This window comes from Gossypium hirsutum, chromosome A02 (genome assembly GCF_007990345.1).
Source record: "Gossypium hirsutum isolate 1008001.06 chromosome A02, Gossypium_hirsutum_v2.1, whole genome shotgun sequence".
NCBI lineage: Eukaryota > Viridiplantae > Streptophyta > Magnoliopsida > Malvales > Malvaceae > Gossypium > Gossypium hirsutum.
The window spans coordinates 61609961-61624754 of NC_053425.1; the positions used below are offsets into that span (position 1 = coordinate 61609961).

At 38.5% G+C, this 14794-nt stretch overlaps 1 non-coding gene across 1 annotated transcript; it reads left to right on the top strand.

Annotated features, from left to right (window-relative positions):
• The first annotated feature begins 10628 nt into the window (after positions 1 to 10628).
• On the top strand, positions 10629 to 10735 carry LOC121217494 (small nucleolar RNA R71). The gene has a single exon (XR_005913576.1). It is a non-coding gene; the product is annotated as a small nucleolar RNA R71 (small nucleolar RNA).
• Positions 10736 to 14794: the final 4059 nt, after the last annotated feature.

Below are 14794 nucleotides of genomic sequence, written 5' to 3' on the forward strand. Positions count from 1 at the left end.
GCATCCCCTGACGTCATACTGACCTTCACTCTCTTGATACTAATGTAATTGCATTGATTGACCCTGGCTCTACTCATTCATATGTATGCGAAACCTTAGCATCCAGTAAGACTCTACCTGTTGAGTCTACTGAGTTCGTAATTCGAGTGTCAAACCCTTGGGTCAATGCGTACTTGTTGATAAAGTGTGTAAGAGATGCCCTCTAAAAATCCGAGAATCCTGTCTTCCGGCCGATTTGATGCTTTTGCCGTTTGACGAATTTGACGTTATTCTTGGTTTGGATTGGTTGACCGCGCATGATGCGGTTGTGAATTGCAAAAGCAAGACTATTGATTTGAGGTGCGCAAATAACGAGATAATTCGAATTGAGTCTACGGACTTAAGGGGGTTGCCAGCTGTAATATCAGCAATGTTGGCCCAGAAATATGTAAGAAAAGGGTGCGAAGCATACCTTGCGTATGTACTTGATGACAAAGAGTTAGAAAAGAAACCCGAATTTGTGCCGGTGGTTTGTGAATACCCGGATGTTTTTCCTGAAGAATTACCGGGTTTACCACCTGTTCGGGAGGTAGAGTTTGGTATTGAGCTTGTACCTGGGACTACGCCGATTTCGATAGCTCCGTATCGTATGGCACCAACCGAGTTAAAAGAGTTAAAATCTCAGTTGCAAGAATTGACGGATAGAGGTTTGCTCGACCAAGTTTCTCACCTTGGGGTGCACCAATATTGTTCGTGAAAAAGAAGGACGGAACCATGAGGTTGTGCATTGACTATCGTCAACTGAATAAAGTGACGATAAAGAACAAATATCCGTTGCCGCGCATCGATGATTTGTTCGACCAACTGAAGGGAGCCTCAGTGTTCTCAAAAATAGATTTGAGATCGGGCTATTATCAGTTGCGAATTCGAGATTCGGACATACCCAAAACTGCTTTCAGAACGAGGTACGGTCACTACGAGTTCTTAGTGATGCCGTTTGGGCTCACTAATGCCCCTGCGGTATTTATGGATTTGATGAATCGGATCTTCAGACCATATTTGGATCTGTTCGTAGTTGTGTTCATTGATGACATCTTGGTCTATTCAAGAGATGAGATCGAACATGCTGAACACTTGAGATTAGTGTTGCAAGTTTTGCGGGATAAGAAGTTATATGCTAAGTTCAGTAAGTGTGAGTTCTGGTTAAGAGAGGTTAGCTTCTTGGGTCATGTGGTATCCGCATCGGGTATTCGAGTTGACCCGAACAAAATCTCAGCCATACTTAACTGGAAACCTCCGAGAAATATTACTGAGGTTCGGAGCTTTTTGGGACTCGCCGGTTATTACCGACGATTTGTCAAAGGTTTCTCGATGATAGCCACACCAATGACGAAGCTACTTCAAAAGGATGCTAAGTTCGAATGGACGGAGAAATGTCAGAAAGGCTTCGATCAACTGAAAACTCATTTGACTGAAGCTCCAATTTTAGTGCAACCCGAATCAGGCAAAGAGTTTGTCATTTATAGTGACGCATCCCTACTCGGGTTGGGTTGCGTATTGATGCAAGAAGGCCGAGTTGTGGCCTATGCGTCGAGACAATTGAAGCCACACGAGAGAAATTATCCAACCCATGATCTCGAGCTAGCCGCCATCGTATTTGCTTTGAAAATATGGCGACATTATTTGTTTGGCGAAAAGTGCCATGTATTTTTGGATCACAAAAGTCTCAAATATTTGATGACTCAAAGAGACTTAAATCTGCGACAAAGACGTTGGCTTGAGTTGTTGAAAGATTACGAGCTTGTCATTGATTACCACCCGGGAAAGGCTAATGTGGTTGCGGACGCCTTAAGCCGGAAATCGCTGTTTGCTTTACGAGCGATGAATGTGCACTTGTCTGTTCTACCCGACAATGTGTTAGTAGCTGAATTAAAGGCCAAACCATCATTGATTCATCAAATTCGTGAAGCTCAAAAAGTCGACGATGAATTGGTTGCAAAACGGGCTGAATGTATTCCGAATATGGAATCCGAATTTCAAATTGATGATGACGATTGTTTGAGGTTCAGAAGTCGGTTGTGTGTTCCAAGAAATTCAGAACTCATTTCGATGATTCTGAACGAAGCTCATTGTAGCCGAATGTCAATTCACCCGGGGAGTACGAAAATGTACAACGATTTGAAACGACGGTTTTGGTGGCATGGTATGAAACGGGACATCTCCGACTTTGTTTCGAGATGTTTAATATGTCAACAAGTGAAAGCGGAACATCAAGTGCCTTCAGGATTACTTCAGCCGATCATGATACCCGAGTGGAAATAGGATCGAGTCACAATGGACTTTGTGTCCGGACTACCATTGTCAACAAGTAAGAAGGATGCGATTTGGGTTGTTGTTGATAGACTGACTAAGTCGGCTCACTTTATCCCCGTGCGTACGGATTTTTCATTGGATAAACTAGCCGAATTGTATGTTTCTCAGATTGTGAGATTACATGGAGTACCTATTTCTATCGTGTCGGATAGAGATCCGAGATTCACCTCGCGATTTTGGAAGAAATTGCAAGAAGCTTTGGGTACCAAGCTGCATTTTAGCACCGCTTTTCATCCCCAAACCGATGGTCAATCCGAGCGGATAATTCAGATACTCGAGGATATGCTGAGATGCTGCATCCTTGAGTTTAGTGGTTCATGGGAACGGTATGTACCTTTGATTGAATTCCTTACAACAATAGTTTTCAATCAAGTATTAAGATGGCACCTTACGAAGCTTTGTACGGTCGTAAATGCCGTACACCATTGTTTTGGACCGAGCTCGGTGAAAGTAAAATTTTCGGAGTTGATTTGATTAAAGATGCCGAACAGAAAGTAAAGGTAATCCGTGAAAGTCTGAAGGCAGCCACAGATCGTCAGAAATCGTATGCGGACTTGAAACGAAAGGACATTGAATATCAGGTGGGAGATAAAGTGTTCCTTAAAGTTTCGCCTTGGAAAAAGGTACTCAAGTTTGGCCGTAAGGGCAAGTTGAGCCCGAGATTCATTGGGCCGTACGAAATCTCCGAACGAGTTGGTCCGGTTGCGTATAGATTGATTTTGCCCCTGAGCTTGAAAAGATTCACGACGTCTTTCATGTTTCTATGCTTCGACGCTATCGATCTGATCCATCGCATATAATTAGCCCATCAGAGGTTGAAATTCAAGCCGATATGAGTTATGAAGAAGAACCGATACGTATCCTAGCTCGTGAAGTGAAGGAGTTGCGAAACAAAAGGGTTTCGTTAGTGAAGGTGTTATGGCTCAAACATGGGATCGAGGAAGCTACTTGGGAAACCGAGAGCTCGATGAAAGAACGATACCCAAACCTATTTACCGGTAAGATTTTCGGGGACGAAAATTTCTTAAGTCGGGGAGAGTTGTAACAGCCCAAAATTGACCCTAGTCGGGAAGTGGTTTCGGGACCACAAAACCGAGTCATAAAAATAATTAATTTCCATATTCTATGCTTATTATGTGTGTACATGAGTATGTGGAAGTTTCATTCTCCAATTTTGCCAATTGTATGAGAAATTATTAAATAGGGATCGATATGAGACATGGTGAAAATATGATAGGCTAATTTAAAATGGTCTATTAATGCATGTTGTGAAAATGATGGGTTTGCATGTCAAATTACCCAAAATTTGAGCTAGTGGTTGGCCATGCTATGGGTGGAAACATGTTGGGAACATGTTGGCCTAGTGAGGTATGTAGGAAAAAAATAAAATAAGGAGTATGGGTAATAAAGAAAGGAAAAACAAAAAAATGAGTGGTTGTTTCCCCCCCCATTGCCGTGAGCTAAAGAAAGGAAAAGAAAAACTTGTTCATCCTTTTTCATGCTCTTTTGACCGAAAATTCTAAGGGAGGAGGAAGGAGTTCTTGCTTCATGTTTGGTTTGGAAGAGAATTAGGAGGAAGTTTGGCCATGCATGTAACTAGATTGAGGTATGTTTGATATTATTCTTTGAGATTCATGTATATTTTAAGTTGTAAGTTTGAAATCTACCTAGCCATGGTTCAAACTTTGTTAAATGATGGAGATGATATTCGGCCATGCATGTTACATTCTTGGTTGGTATTTTGATGTTTGATGTTGTGGTGATGAGGCATGAAGATGAGTTAAGATTCGGCCTAGGTGGAGTTTGTGTTAATGCCATTGCATGCTAAATATGAAGCTTGTTAATGATGCATGTGATGGTGGATTGATGATTCTTGAATCTCTTTTTTTTTAGCATTTTTGAGTGAGCACATATGTGCATTGGTTGCTAGATGGGGAAGAATCGGCTAGCAAGTTGTGTGCTAAGGCCGAATATAATTTTTGTAGGTTAATGAGTAATGCATGTGCTAAATTGATGGAAAGGGAGAGGATGCTTTACTAGTGTATAAATGATATAAAGATTTTAGAAATTATTTTTGCTTAGGTGTATGTATGATTAGGTATATTCGGCCATATGAGTAAATATATAGATGATGTTAAATTTGATTATGTATAATGGGCCATATAGGGTACACATTGTGATATTAACTTTGATTCTCCATAATTGATCAAGTGGGTGATTAGTAAGGGTGATTGCCGAATATACTAACATACATATGCATGTGTCATTGGATTGTAAATATTTAGCAAGGCGGTTAAACTAGTTGATTTATTGATTAAGCTCAAGGAGTTAAAGGAGGAGAATCGAGCAAAGGCAAAGAAAAGATCATCGAGTAGCCGAGTTGGAACCATCTTACCCAACACAAGTAAGTCATTAAGCATATCTTTGGTATTGATTTAAAGGATCGTAATACCTATACCATTGTGTTTAATGAGATGAAATGTATACAAATGTATATGTAAGTAGAGATGAAATTTGTCGAATGTAAAAAGGAAGTGAAGCCTATTGAGTGGCTGGTTTTCGGCACTAAGTGTGCGGGCAATAAGTGTTCACGGTCATGAGATTGGCACTAAGTGTGCGGGTTTAAATTGTACAGCACTAAGTGTGCGAGTTTAAAGTACATGGCACTAAGTGTGCGTGGTTGATTATTAAGCACTATGTGTGCGAACCCAATATATATTTTCTATAAATTATTTACATTAAGGGTGCGACCTTACCGAGTCGATTTTGGACAGCGGAAAAGGTAAGTGTGCGAACTTGAAATGCATGGCACTAAGTGTGTGAGTTTAAAGTGCATGGCACTAAGTGTGCGCGGTTGATTATTAAGCACTATGTGTGCGAACCCAGTATATATTTTCTATAAATTATTTACAATTGTCAGAAATCACCACACTATCAAATAATCACATAAAATGGCATGTATAGCTAGACCCAACGCATTACGGTAGTCCTAGAATCGACTAAACCGTAGCTCTGATACCAATAAAATGTAACACCCCGAACCCGAGACCGTCACCGGAGTCGAACACGAGGTGTTAACAGACTTTAAACCACTTATAAAAAAATTTCCCAGACACTGCCAATCTGCGTACTAGTCGCTTTAAAAATCATATCTTGAGTTCAGAAACTCGGAATCCAGTTCCGTAAATTTTCCCTGAAACTAGACTCATATTCCCATCTACATATTTTTTTCTAGAATTTTTGGTTGGGCCAATTAGTACAGTTTATTAGTCAAAGTCTCCCATGTTACAGGGATCGACTACACTGACCTTTGCGCATTACGACTTGGATATCTCCCTGTACAAGGCTTCTATACATATATGGCATGACTCCTAATTATCTCTGGTTAATTTATAATGAATTTCCAAAGTCGAAACATGGAATCCAGAAACCGTTCTGGCCCTGTCTTACGAGAACCTGAATATCTCTTAACATACTGTCCATATGATCGTTTCGTTACTTTCCTATGAAAATAGATTCATCAAGGTTCGTTTACATAATTTATTCACTATTTAATTCCATTCCTACTATTTTTAGTGATTTTCCAAATCTACATCACTGCTGCTGTCAGCATCTGCCTTTAAGGTAGACTTTACCTATTTCATAGTTTCCATGATTCAACTAGCCCTTTTAGCATAAATAGCACAAATTATGATAGTGATTAACCATTCCCATGGCCAATCCTTGTTAAGCATATCCACACCTCTCAATAACCATATCCATACCAAATGATTATAACATTATACTCAAACATATATAAGCCATTTTCGCATGGCTATCCAAAATTATACAAGTCCAAAGGGTCCATGACCCCCAACAAAAGGGTAGTCCTATACATGCCATTTCGAAGTTCAACCAAAATTGTACCAAAAGGGGGGGCTTTGATAGTGTGGGCGACTTCGACTCCAAAATCCCGAGTCCGATAGCTGGAGAACCAAAATCTATAAAACAGAGAATCAAGGAGACGGAGTAAGCAATTTATGCTTAGTAAGTTTTGAGCAAGGGATTCCAGCACAACAAAAGTATAGCATTCATGTAGCTAAACGGATAATTTCATATGCACACTTTTTCAATATCATACTTACTTCACATTACCAACCCTTTTATTCATACACAAAGATCAACTTAGCCAAAGGCCAGTAGCTCATTTATCAACTGAGCGAATACTTATTTGTAAGGGCTCAACTAATTCAAAGCACATACGAAACATACCTCAATGTTGGGATGTTTCAAGCGTATTAACTGAAATTTTTACAGCAAGATCATTCATTCCCAAATCACGTACCTTCGGAATTTAACCGGATATAGCTACTCATTCAAATGCCTTCGGGACATAGCCCGGTTATAGTAACTCGCACAAATGCCTTCGGGACTAAACCCGGATTTAGTAACTCGCACAAATGCCTTCGGATCTTAGTCCGGATTTAGTAACTCGTATGCCTTCGGGCTTAGCCCGGAATTAGTATCTCGCACAAATGCCTTCGGATCTTAGTCCGGATATGGTCACTTAGCACAAAACCTTCGGGACTTAGCCCGGACATCATTCAAATAACCATGCACATTTAACAATAAATCATGGTACATTCGTATTTCGTTTTCGTTAGCAAAACTCAAACACAAGACACTTATCATTCTTGCAATTTCGGCTCAATAGCCACACACAAAGAGCATGACTTTGATTTGTTTAAAACATGATCTAATCAAATCATAATTTAAGCTCTTCTACTCAAGAACTTACCTCGGATGTTGTCGAACTATTCCGATAGCTATTCGACCATTTTTTCCTTCCCTTTATCGGATTTGGTTCCCCTTTGCTCTTGAGCTTAATTAAACAAATAAATTGATTTAATCATTTGAGCATCGAAAAGAGGAACACAAGGCACTTAGCCCGTATTTATACATTAGACATTAAAGTCACATATGTACGGAATCATGAATCAAACTCAACCTTTTGGCTAATTTTCCCCCTTGGCCGAATTTTCTAAGCCAAGACAAAAGCATCAATATGCTTGCCTCTGACCGAATACATGCAACACCAATCTCCTTCCTATGGCCGAATATGCATGTCTATGTTGGGGCCGATTGCAACACTTAATACATTCTACAAGTATGGTCACTTGTATTGACTAAACACCATTTTGTTTCAAGTTCAAAACTTGGCTAATACACACATATATACACTAGTAAAGCATCCTCTCCCTTTCCATCAATTTAACACATGCATTACTCATTAATATACAAAAATTATATTCGGCCTTAGCACACAACTTGCTAGCCGATTCTTCTCCATCTAGCAACCAATGCACATATGTGCTCACTCAAAAATGCTAAAAAGAAGATTCAAGAATCATCAATCCACCATCACATGCATCATTAACAAGCTTCATATTTAGCATGCAATGGCATTAATACAAAATCCACCTAGGCCGAATATCATCCCCATGACATAGCAAAGATTTGAACCATGGGCTAATTAGAACTCAAGCTAGCAACTAAAAAAAACATGCATCAATCTCATGGCACAACCTCAAACATACCTTGATCTAGATACAAGTATGGCCAAACCTCCTCCTAATCCTCTTCCAAACCAAACATGAAGCAAGAACTCCTTCCTCCTTCCTTAGAATTTTCGGCCAAAAGAAGATGAAAAAGGATGAACAAAATTTTTCTTTTCTTTTCTTTAACTCACGGCAATGGGGGGGGAAACAACCACACACTTTTTTTTTGTTTTCATCATATTCCCTTTCATTATTTTATGCCCATGCTCCTTATTTTATCATACTTCCCATGAAACAGTAACTCAACATGTTTATGACATGTTCTTGCCCATCACACTTGGTCTACCATGCTTGTCATGGCCGGCCACTACTAATTAGGGGGGAATTTGACATGCAAGTTCCCCTTTTTTATTTCATGCACTAATAGATCCTTATGCTTTGGCCTATCACATTTCAAAATTTTCTCACATAAGTCCTATTTGATAAAATTCACTTACAATTAACAAAATTCAAACACAAAATTTTCACACATGCACATGTACATATAATGAGCATCGATTACGACGGTTAATTATTTTTATGACTCGGTTTAGTGGTCCCGAAACCACTTCCCGACTAGGGTCAATTTTGGCCTGTCACATTTCTATTAATAGGTTAGGAGTTAAATACCAAAATTTAAAGAAATTAATATTGTTAGTGCTCGGGTTGCCTCCCGAGAAGTGCTTATTTATAGTCTAAGCTCAAATTACCTCTCCAGTGAATGGTCATGGTGGTTTGAGTAGTTTATACTCCTCATTCCTGCTATCAATCTCATCAAAATAAGGTTTTAATCGGGTGTTCTTTACCTTAAAAGTGCCGAACTTGGGATGACTCACCTCCACCGTACCGAATGGAAAAATACTGAGTACCGTAAGAGGGATTTCCTCATTCGGTGTGGTAGTGACAATGTGGGGATCTGAGGCATCTAATAAGACCTTATCACCAACCTTAAGTTGTTTTGGAGAGGTATCGAGCTCGTTTTGGCATAGTTTCAGTTTGTCGGGTGTTATTGGTTTGTGCGTCTGCCATTCATCGAGTTCCTTGATTTGTAATCTTCAATCTTCATGAACAAGTCCTCTACTAGTGCTTGAGAATGACTCGTGTACTTCCTTCAGACTCATTTTCTGCAAAGTAGGTTGCACTATATTGTTAGTTTTAGTAGAATGGTTTAAATGATCACCTTCAATTCTTGATGTGTTGCCAGAATTGCGAGCTTGAAGGGTGATTGTTTAGTCTCCCACCTGGAGTGTGAGTTCGCCTATGCCAAAATCAATGATGGTTTTAGTGATTGTTAAAAAGGGTCTTCCTAGAATTAAGGGAGTGTTGCTATCCTCTTCTATGTCTAGAACAATAAAATCAACGGGAAATATAAATTTATCGATTTTAACTAGCACATCTTCAATAATACCTCTAGGGAATCTTATAGTTTTATCTGCTAATTGAATACTCATCCTAGTCTATTTGGGTTTCCCGAGACCTAGTTGCTTAAACATTTTGTAAGGCATGACGTTGATACTAGCCTCTAGATCAGCTAATGCATGATTAACATCTAAACTACCAATTAAGCAAGGAATAGTAAAGCTCCCTGGGTCTTTTAGTTTGTTGGGTAGTTTATTTTGGAGAATGGTCGAGCAAATTGCGTTCAACTCCACATGCGACGCCTCGTCCAACTTCCACTTATTTGCTAAAAGTTCCTTTAAAATTTCATTACATTTGGCATCTGTGATAGAGCTTCAATAAACGCTAAGTTAATATGTAATTTTTTTAAGAGTTTAAGGAATTTACCAAATTGTTCATCTGAGCAGTCCTTCCTTGTCGAGTTGGGGTATGGTACACGACGTTTATATTCGACAGTCACTGGTTTGTTTGTATTTTGATCTACCTCACCTTGACCTTTACTTACCACAGTTTCTTACCTCGGTTCTGGTTCAGGCTCAACGACTCCTTCGTCATCTTGAATATTAATTGGGTTGAGTTGTTCCCTTGGGTTAGGTTGGTATTACTTGGCAAACTACCTTGTGGTCATTTGGAGATTAGTTTGGAAAGCTGACCTGTCTGAGTTTCAAGCCCTTGGATCGACGCTTGTTGATTTTTAAGTGCTGTCTCAGTGTTCTGAAAACAGGTTTCTGACACTGATATAAACTTTGAGAGCATCTCTTCAAGGTTTGGCTTCTTTTCCTATTGGTATGGTGGTTGTTGGTAGCCTGGAGGATGTTGTGGTCTTTGATTTCCTTGATCGCCCCACGAGAAATTAGGGTGGTTCCTCCAACCTACATTATAAGTGTTACTATATTGATTGTTTTGAGGTCGAGGATTATTACCCATATAGTTTAATTGCTCGTTATCCATGTTGTGGCCATAATGTTTTATTCTGAATGGTTTGTTCCACCTCCAGTTGCTTCGAACTGCATTACTGGGTCAACCTGTGAAGAATTAAGAAAACCATCAATCTTTTTATTTAAGAGTTCTACCTGATTAGAGAGCATGGTGACTGAATCGACGTTATAAACGCCGGCTGTTTTCGTTGGCTTTGTCCTCATGACTTGCCACTAACAGTTGTTCAGTGACATCTCCTCTATAAACTCATAGGTATCTTCCGGTGTTTTATTGTTGATGGTTCTGCCAGTAGCTGCGTCAACCATTTGCCGAGTCAAAGGATTCAGACCATTGTGAAATGTTTGTACTTAGAGTCAAAGCAGTAACCCATGGTGGGGGCATCTTCTCAAAAGGTCCTTGTATCTCTCCCATGCATCGTAGAGTTTTTCTAAATCCATCTACACAAAAGAAGAGATATCTTTACGTAATTTAGCCATTTTAGCCGACGGAAAATATTTTAGTAAAAATTTTTCGGTCATTTGTTCCCAAGTAGTAATTGACCCTCATGGTAACGAGTTCAAACACTGTTTAGCTTTGTTCCTCAATGAAAAGGGAAATAACCGAAGACGTATGGCATCATCAGAAACGCCAGTAATTTTAAATGTATCGCATAGTTCTAAGAAGTTGGCTAAATGAGCGTTGGGATCCTCATCCTTCAAACCATCAAACTGACCAAATTGTTGTATCATTTGAATAGTGTTAGGTTTTAATTCAAAAGTATTTGCAGCTACAGTAGATCTAACTATGCTTGATTCAGTTCCTGTTAAAGAAGGTTTAGCATAATCATACATAGTGCATGGAACAGGATTTTGATTAACCGCAATTGCAGGAGGTAGCTGGTTGCTTTGGTTTTCAGCCATATCTTCGATTGGGGGTTGAGTATCATCTTCTTGCTCGTTCTCCATGTATCTTAAGCTTCGTCTTATTTCTCTTTGGTTTCTACGAACTGTACGATCGATTTCTTCGTCAAAAAGTAGTGGCCCCAACGGGTTTCTTCTAGTCATAAACTATAAAAACCTGCCAAAAAAAGGAAAAAGTAAATAAGTAAGTAATAATAATAATATAAAATTAAATTGCAAGAAAAATAAAAGGCTAAAGTAATAAAAATTGAGCGTTCCTAATATCTTAGTTCCCCAGCAACGGCGCCAAAAACTTGATTGCGTTATTTCATGATAGGTTTTAAAAATTTATAACTAATCGTTCTTGAAACTAACTATTATCGCGATGTAGGCAAGTGTACCTATCGAACAGTAGTATAGTTTTAGCAATATCAGATTGTCGAACCCAAAGGAACTAAAAGTACTAGTAATGACTGTCTTTTTATTATCTAGCCTACGAATAAAGAGGTTTTTGTTTTAACTAACTAATTATCTAAACTAAGAACGCACAGATAATAGAATTGTGGAATTGCTTTTGGGAAAATCGATTGGATTAAGACAATACCTAAGGAAAAATCCACCTAGACTGTACTTGTTATTCTGGCTCTGAATCGGACGATTTATTCATTTAACTTGTTCCGTAGAGATCCCTAAGTTATGTTATTATCCCTACTCAAGACTAATAACGTCTAATCCCTAGATTGAATAACTGAGACTTTTCTCTAATTAACACTTTAAGGTTGCATTAACTCGATCTATGGATCCCCTTATTAGGTTTCACCCTAATCCGGCAAAATCTTGTCACCCTATGTCTAGGCACGCAATCAACTCCGCTTAATTATGATAAATGTACTTTTAGGTAGGGTCTATTCCTCCTCTGAATAAGAGCTTATCTTGAATCAGTATCCTGGGATATCAAAACAAGAATTAAGAACACATAATTAAGAACAAGTTAAATATTTATCATACAATTTAGAAAATAATAACAAGATTAGTCTTAGGTTTCATTCCCCTTAGGTATTTAGGGGATTTAGTTCATAACTAAATAAGAAAACATCTTAGAATAATAAAGAATACAAAACATAAAGAAAACCCAAAACTCCTGAAGGGGAATTGAGGGAAAATCTTCAGTCTTGATGATGAATTCGGCTTCTGAGATGAATCAATTGGCTTCCTTGGAGTAATTCCATACTCCCTATTCTATGTGTCCACTTTTTCTCCTCTTCTAGGGTGTATTTATAGGCTTTGGAATGCTTATAAGCCCTCAAAATTAGCCTTTTCCGAATTGGACTCAACTTGGGCTCGGCAGGGACACGCCCGTGTGACACGCCCGTGTGCGATTACTTTAGGCCGTGCTCGAGCCTGTTAGAATGGCACGGGCGTATGGGATGCCCGTGTGAGGAAGTCTAGGTTGTTTTGAGTTTGTACTTTGGCCGATTTTCTCTATTTTTGGCCGGTTTCTCATTCCTTTCGCTCTCTATGCTCTCTTAAGTATAAAACATGAAATTAAAGCATTAGGAGCATCAAATTCACCAATTCTAATGGAAAATCATCCATAAAATGCTTTAAACATGGGGAAAAAATATGTATAAATTACGATTTATCAGGTATAGTCGAGGATCGTCACCATACTATCGAACTCATTTTGGTACTTTTGAAAGTGTAAATATTTTAAAATATGGCATGTATAGGCCAGAAGTCTATGTATTAAGTTTTGATTTGTAAATATATGTTATGCCATGAGAGTTGGCTAGCAAAAGGTGTAAGTTTTGGTATGGTTATGAATGGGTTGTTGAATGATGATGATTTAGTTGTAATGAAGCAAGTTTTGAGCATAGAATTGGTTGAAAATTGTTGTATGAATGTTGTTTAACCTTACTAGTAGGAAAGACCCATATAGGGGTGGCAAGTTGACTTAAACCAAGCTTGCATTGTGCCACATGGTCAGGGGACATGGGCGTGCCTTGTGGTCGTGTAAGAAAATCAGTAACCTCTCAAGATCCACACGGCTATAGCACATGGGCGTGTCTTATGGCTGTGGGCTCAAGTCAATAGCTAGCTAAGTATCACACGGCCATAGCACACAGGCGTGCCTATTGGCTGCGAGTGAAAGTCAGTATGGGTGCCTTATTTTGGCACGGCTGGTTCACATGGGTGTGTCTGATGCCCATGTAAGGCACACGGCCTAGTCACACGGGCGTGTGACCTCAACAGAATTGAAAGATTTTCTGAGTTCTGAAATTTATGAATGGGTTTGGTTTAGTTCTGATTGTTCCTAAAAGTATATTTTAGGTCTCGTAGACTATCTTAAGAGATGATTACTTATGAAATGATGTTATATGATATCTATGATTATGAATTAGCTTGAAATGTTCTGTTTGTCTAGTAATGCCCCTTACCTATTCCGGTGACGGATACGGGATAGGGGTGTTACAAGTTCAGATATATTGGGTGAACCAATCATTCATCATTTGGTAAAATGCTTGCTTAGCCTCTCCTTCGTGGCTACTCGTAGCAGGTCTAGATTCGGATGGCACTGTCCCTTGAGCTGGAGAGGCGTATTACTCTCGACATGGTCAGCTATGGCTCGTTCAAGATCTATTTACTATATAAAAATACATTTTCATTGCCAGGATTCATCACACTATCGCAGTTCAAAAATATGGCATGTATAGCTAGACTCACTACGTTAGTCCTAGAATTTACTAAACCGTAGCTCTGATACCAACCAAATGTAACACCCCTAACCCGTATCTGTCGTCTAAATAGGGTTACGAGGTACTACCAGACATATCAAAACATTCACATATATTTAAGCATAACATAATCAAAACATATAATAATCATTCACAATTATCTTTTATATATGTCTACGAGACCTTAAACATGCTTTAGAAAGGGGTAGGGACTAAATTGAGCTCATACAAAACTTTTCAAAACATAAATATTTTTCAAAGTTATAAAGGTCACACACCCGTGTGAACAGGCCGTGTGCCTCACACGGCATTAGACACGCCCGTGTCTCTAGGCCGTGGCAAAACAGGGCATACATACTGACTTGTCCACACGGCCACATGACACGCCTGTCATGACCCAAATTTTAGGTCATCGAAAAAGTGAATTTTTGGGTCTTCGATTCTGAAAAATTAGATTCGTAAATATTTATTTGAAATATTTACAATTTAAGTGAGAGGTTAATTAGATTTTAATTAAGTAAATTTAGCTTAATCAAGGCTAATTTAGTGAAAGGACTAGATTGAATATAGTGTAAAAGTTTAATTGTAGAATAGAGAAAATTCAAGGGATTAAATTAGAAATTATACCATAAGGTGACAAGTGTGTGGTAAGTATAAATACATGTGTATTAATTTAACTAGTACAAATGTGTGAGTATATATGTATTTACTTATTATATAAGTAAATAAATAATTATTACTAAATATAATATAATAATATAATAAAATAATAAAATAAAGAATGAATAAAAGAAATATAAAGAAAAGGAAAAAGAAGGTCACAAATGAAGCAGGGAAAGATAGAAAGAAAAAGAAAGGAAAAATTAGGGCTTTAAGGTTTCAATCTTAATTGGTAAGTCAATTTGATCCATTTTCT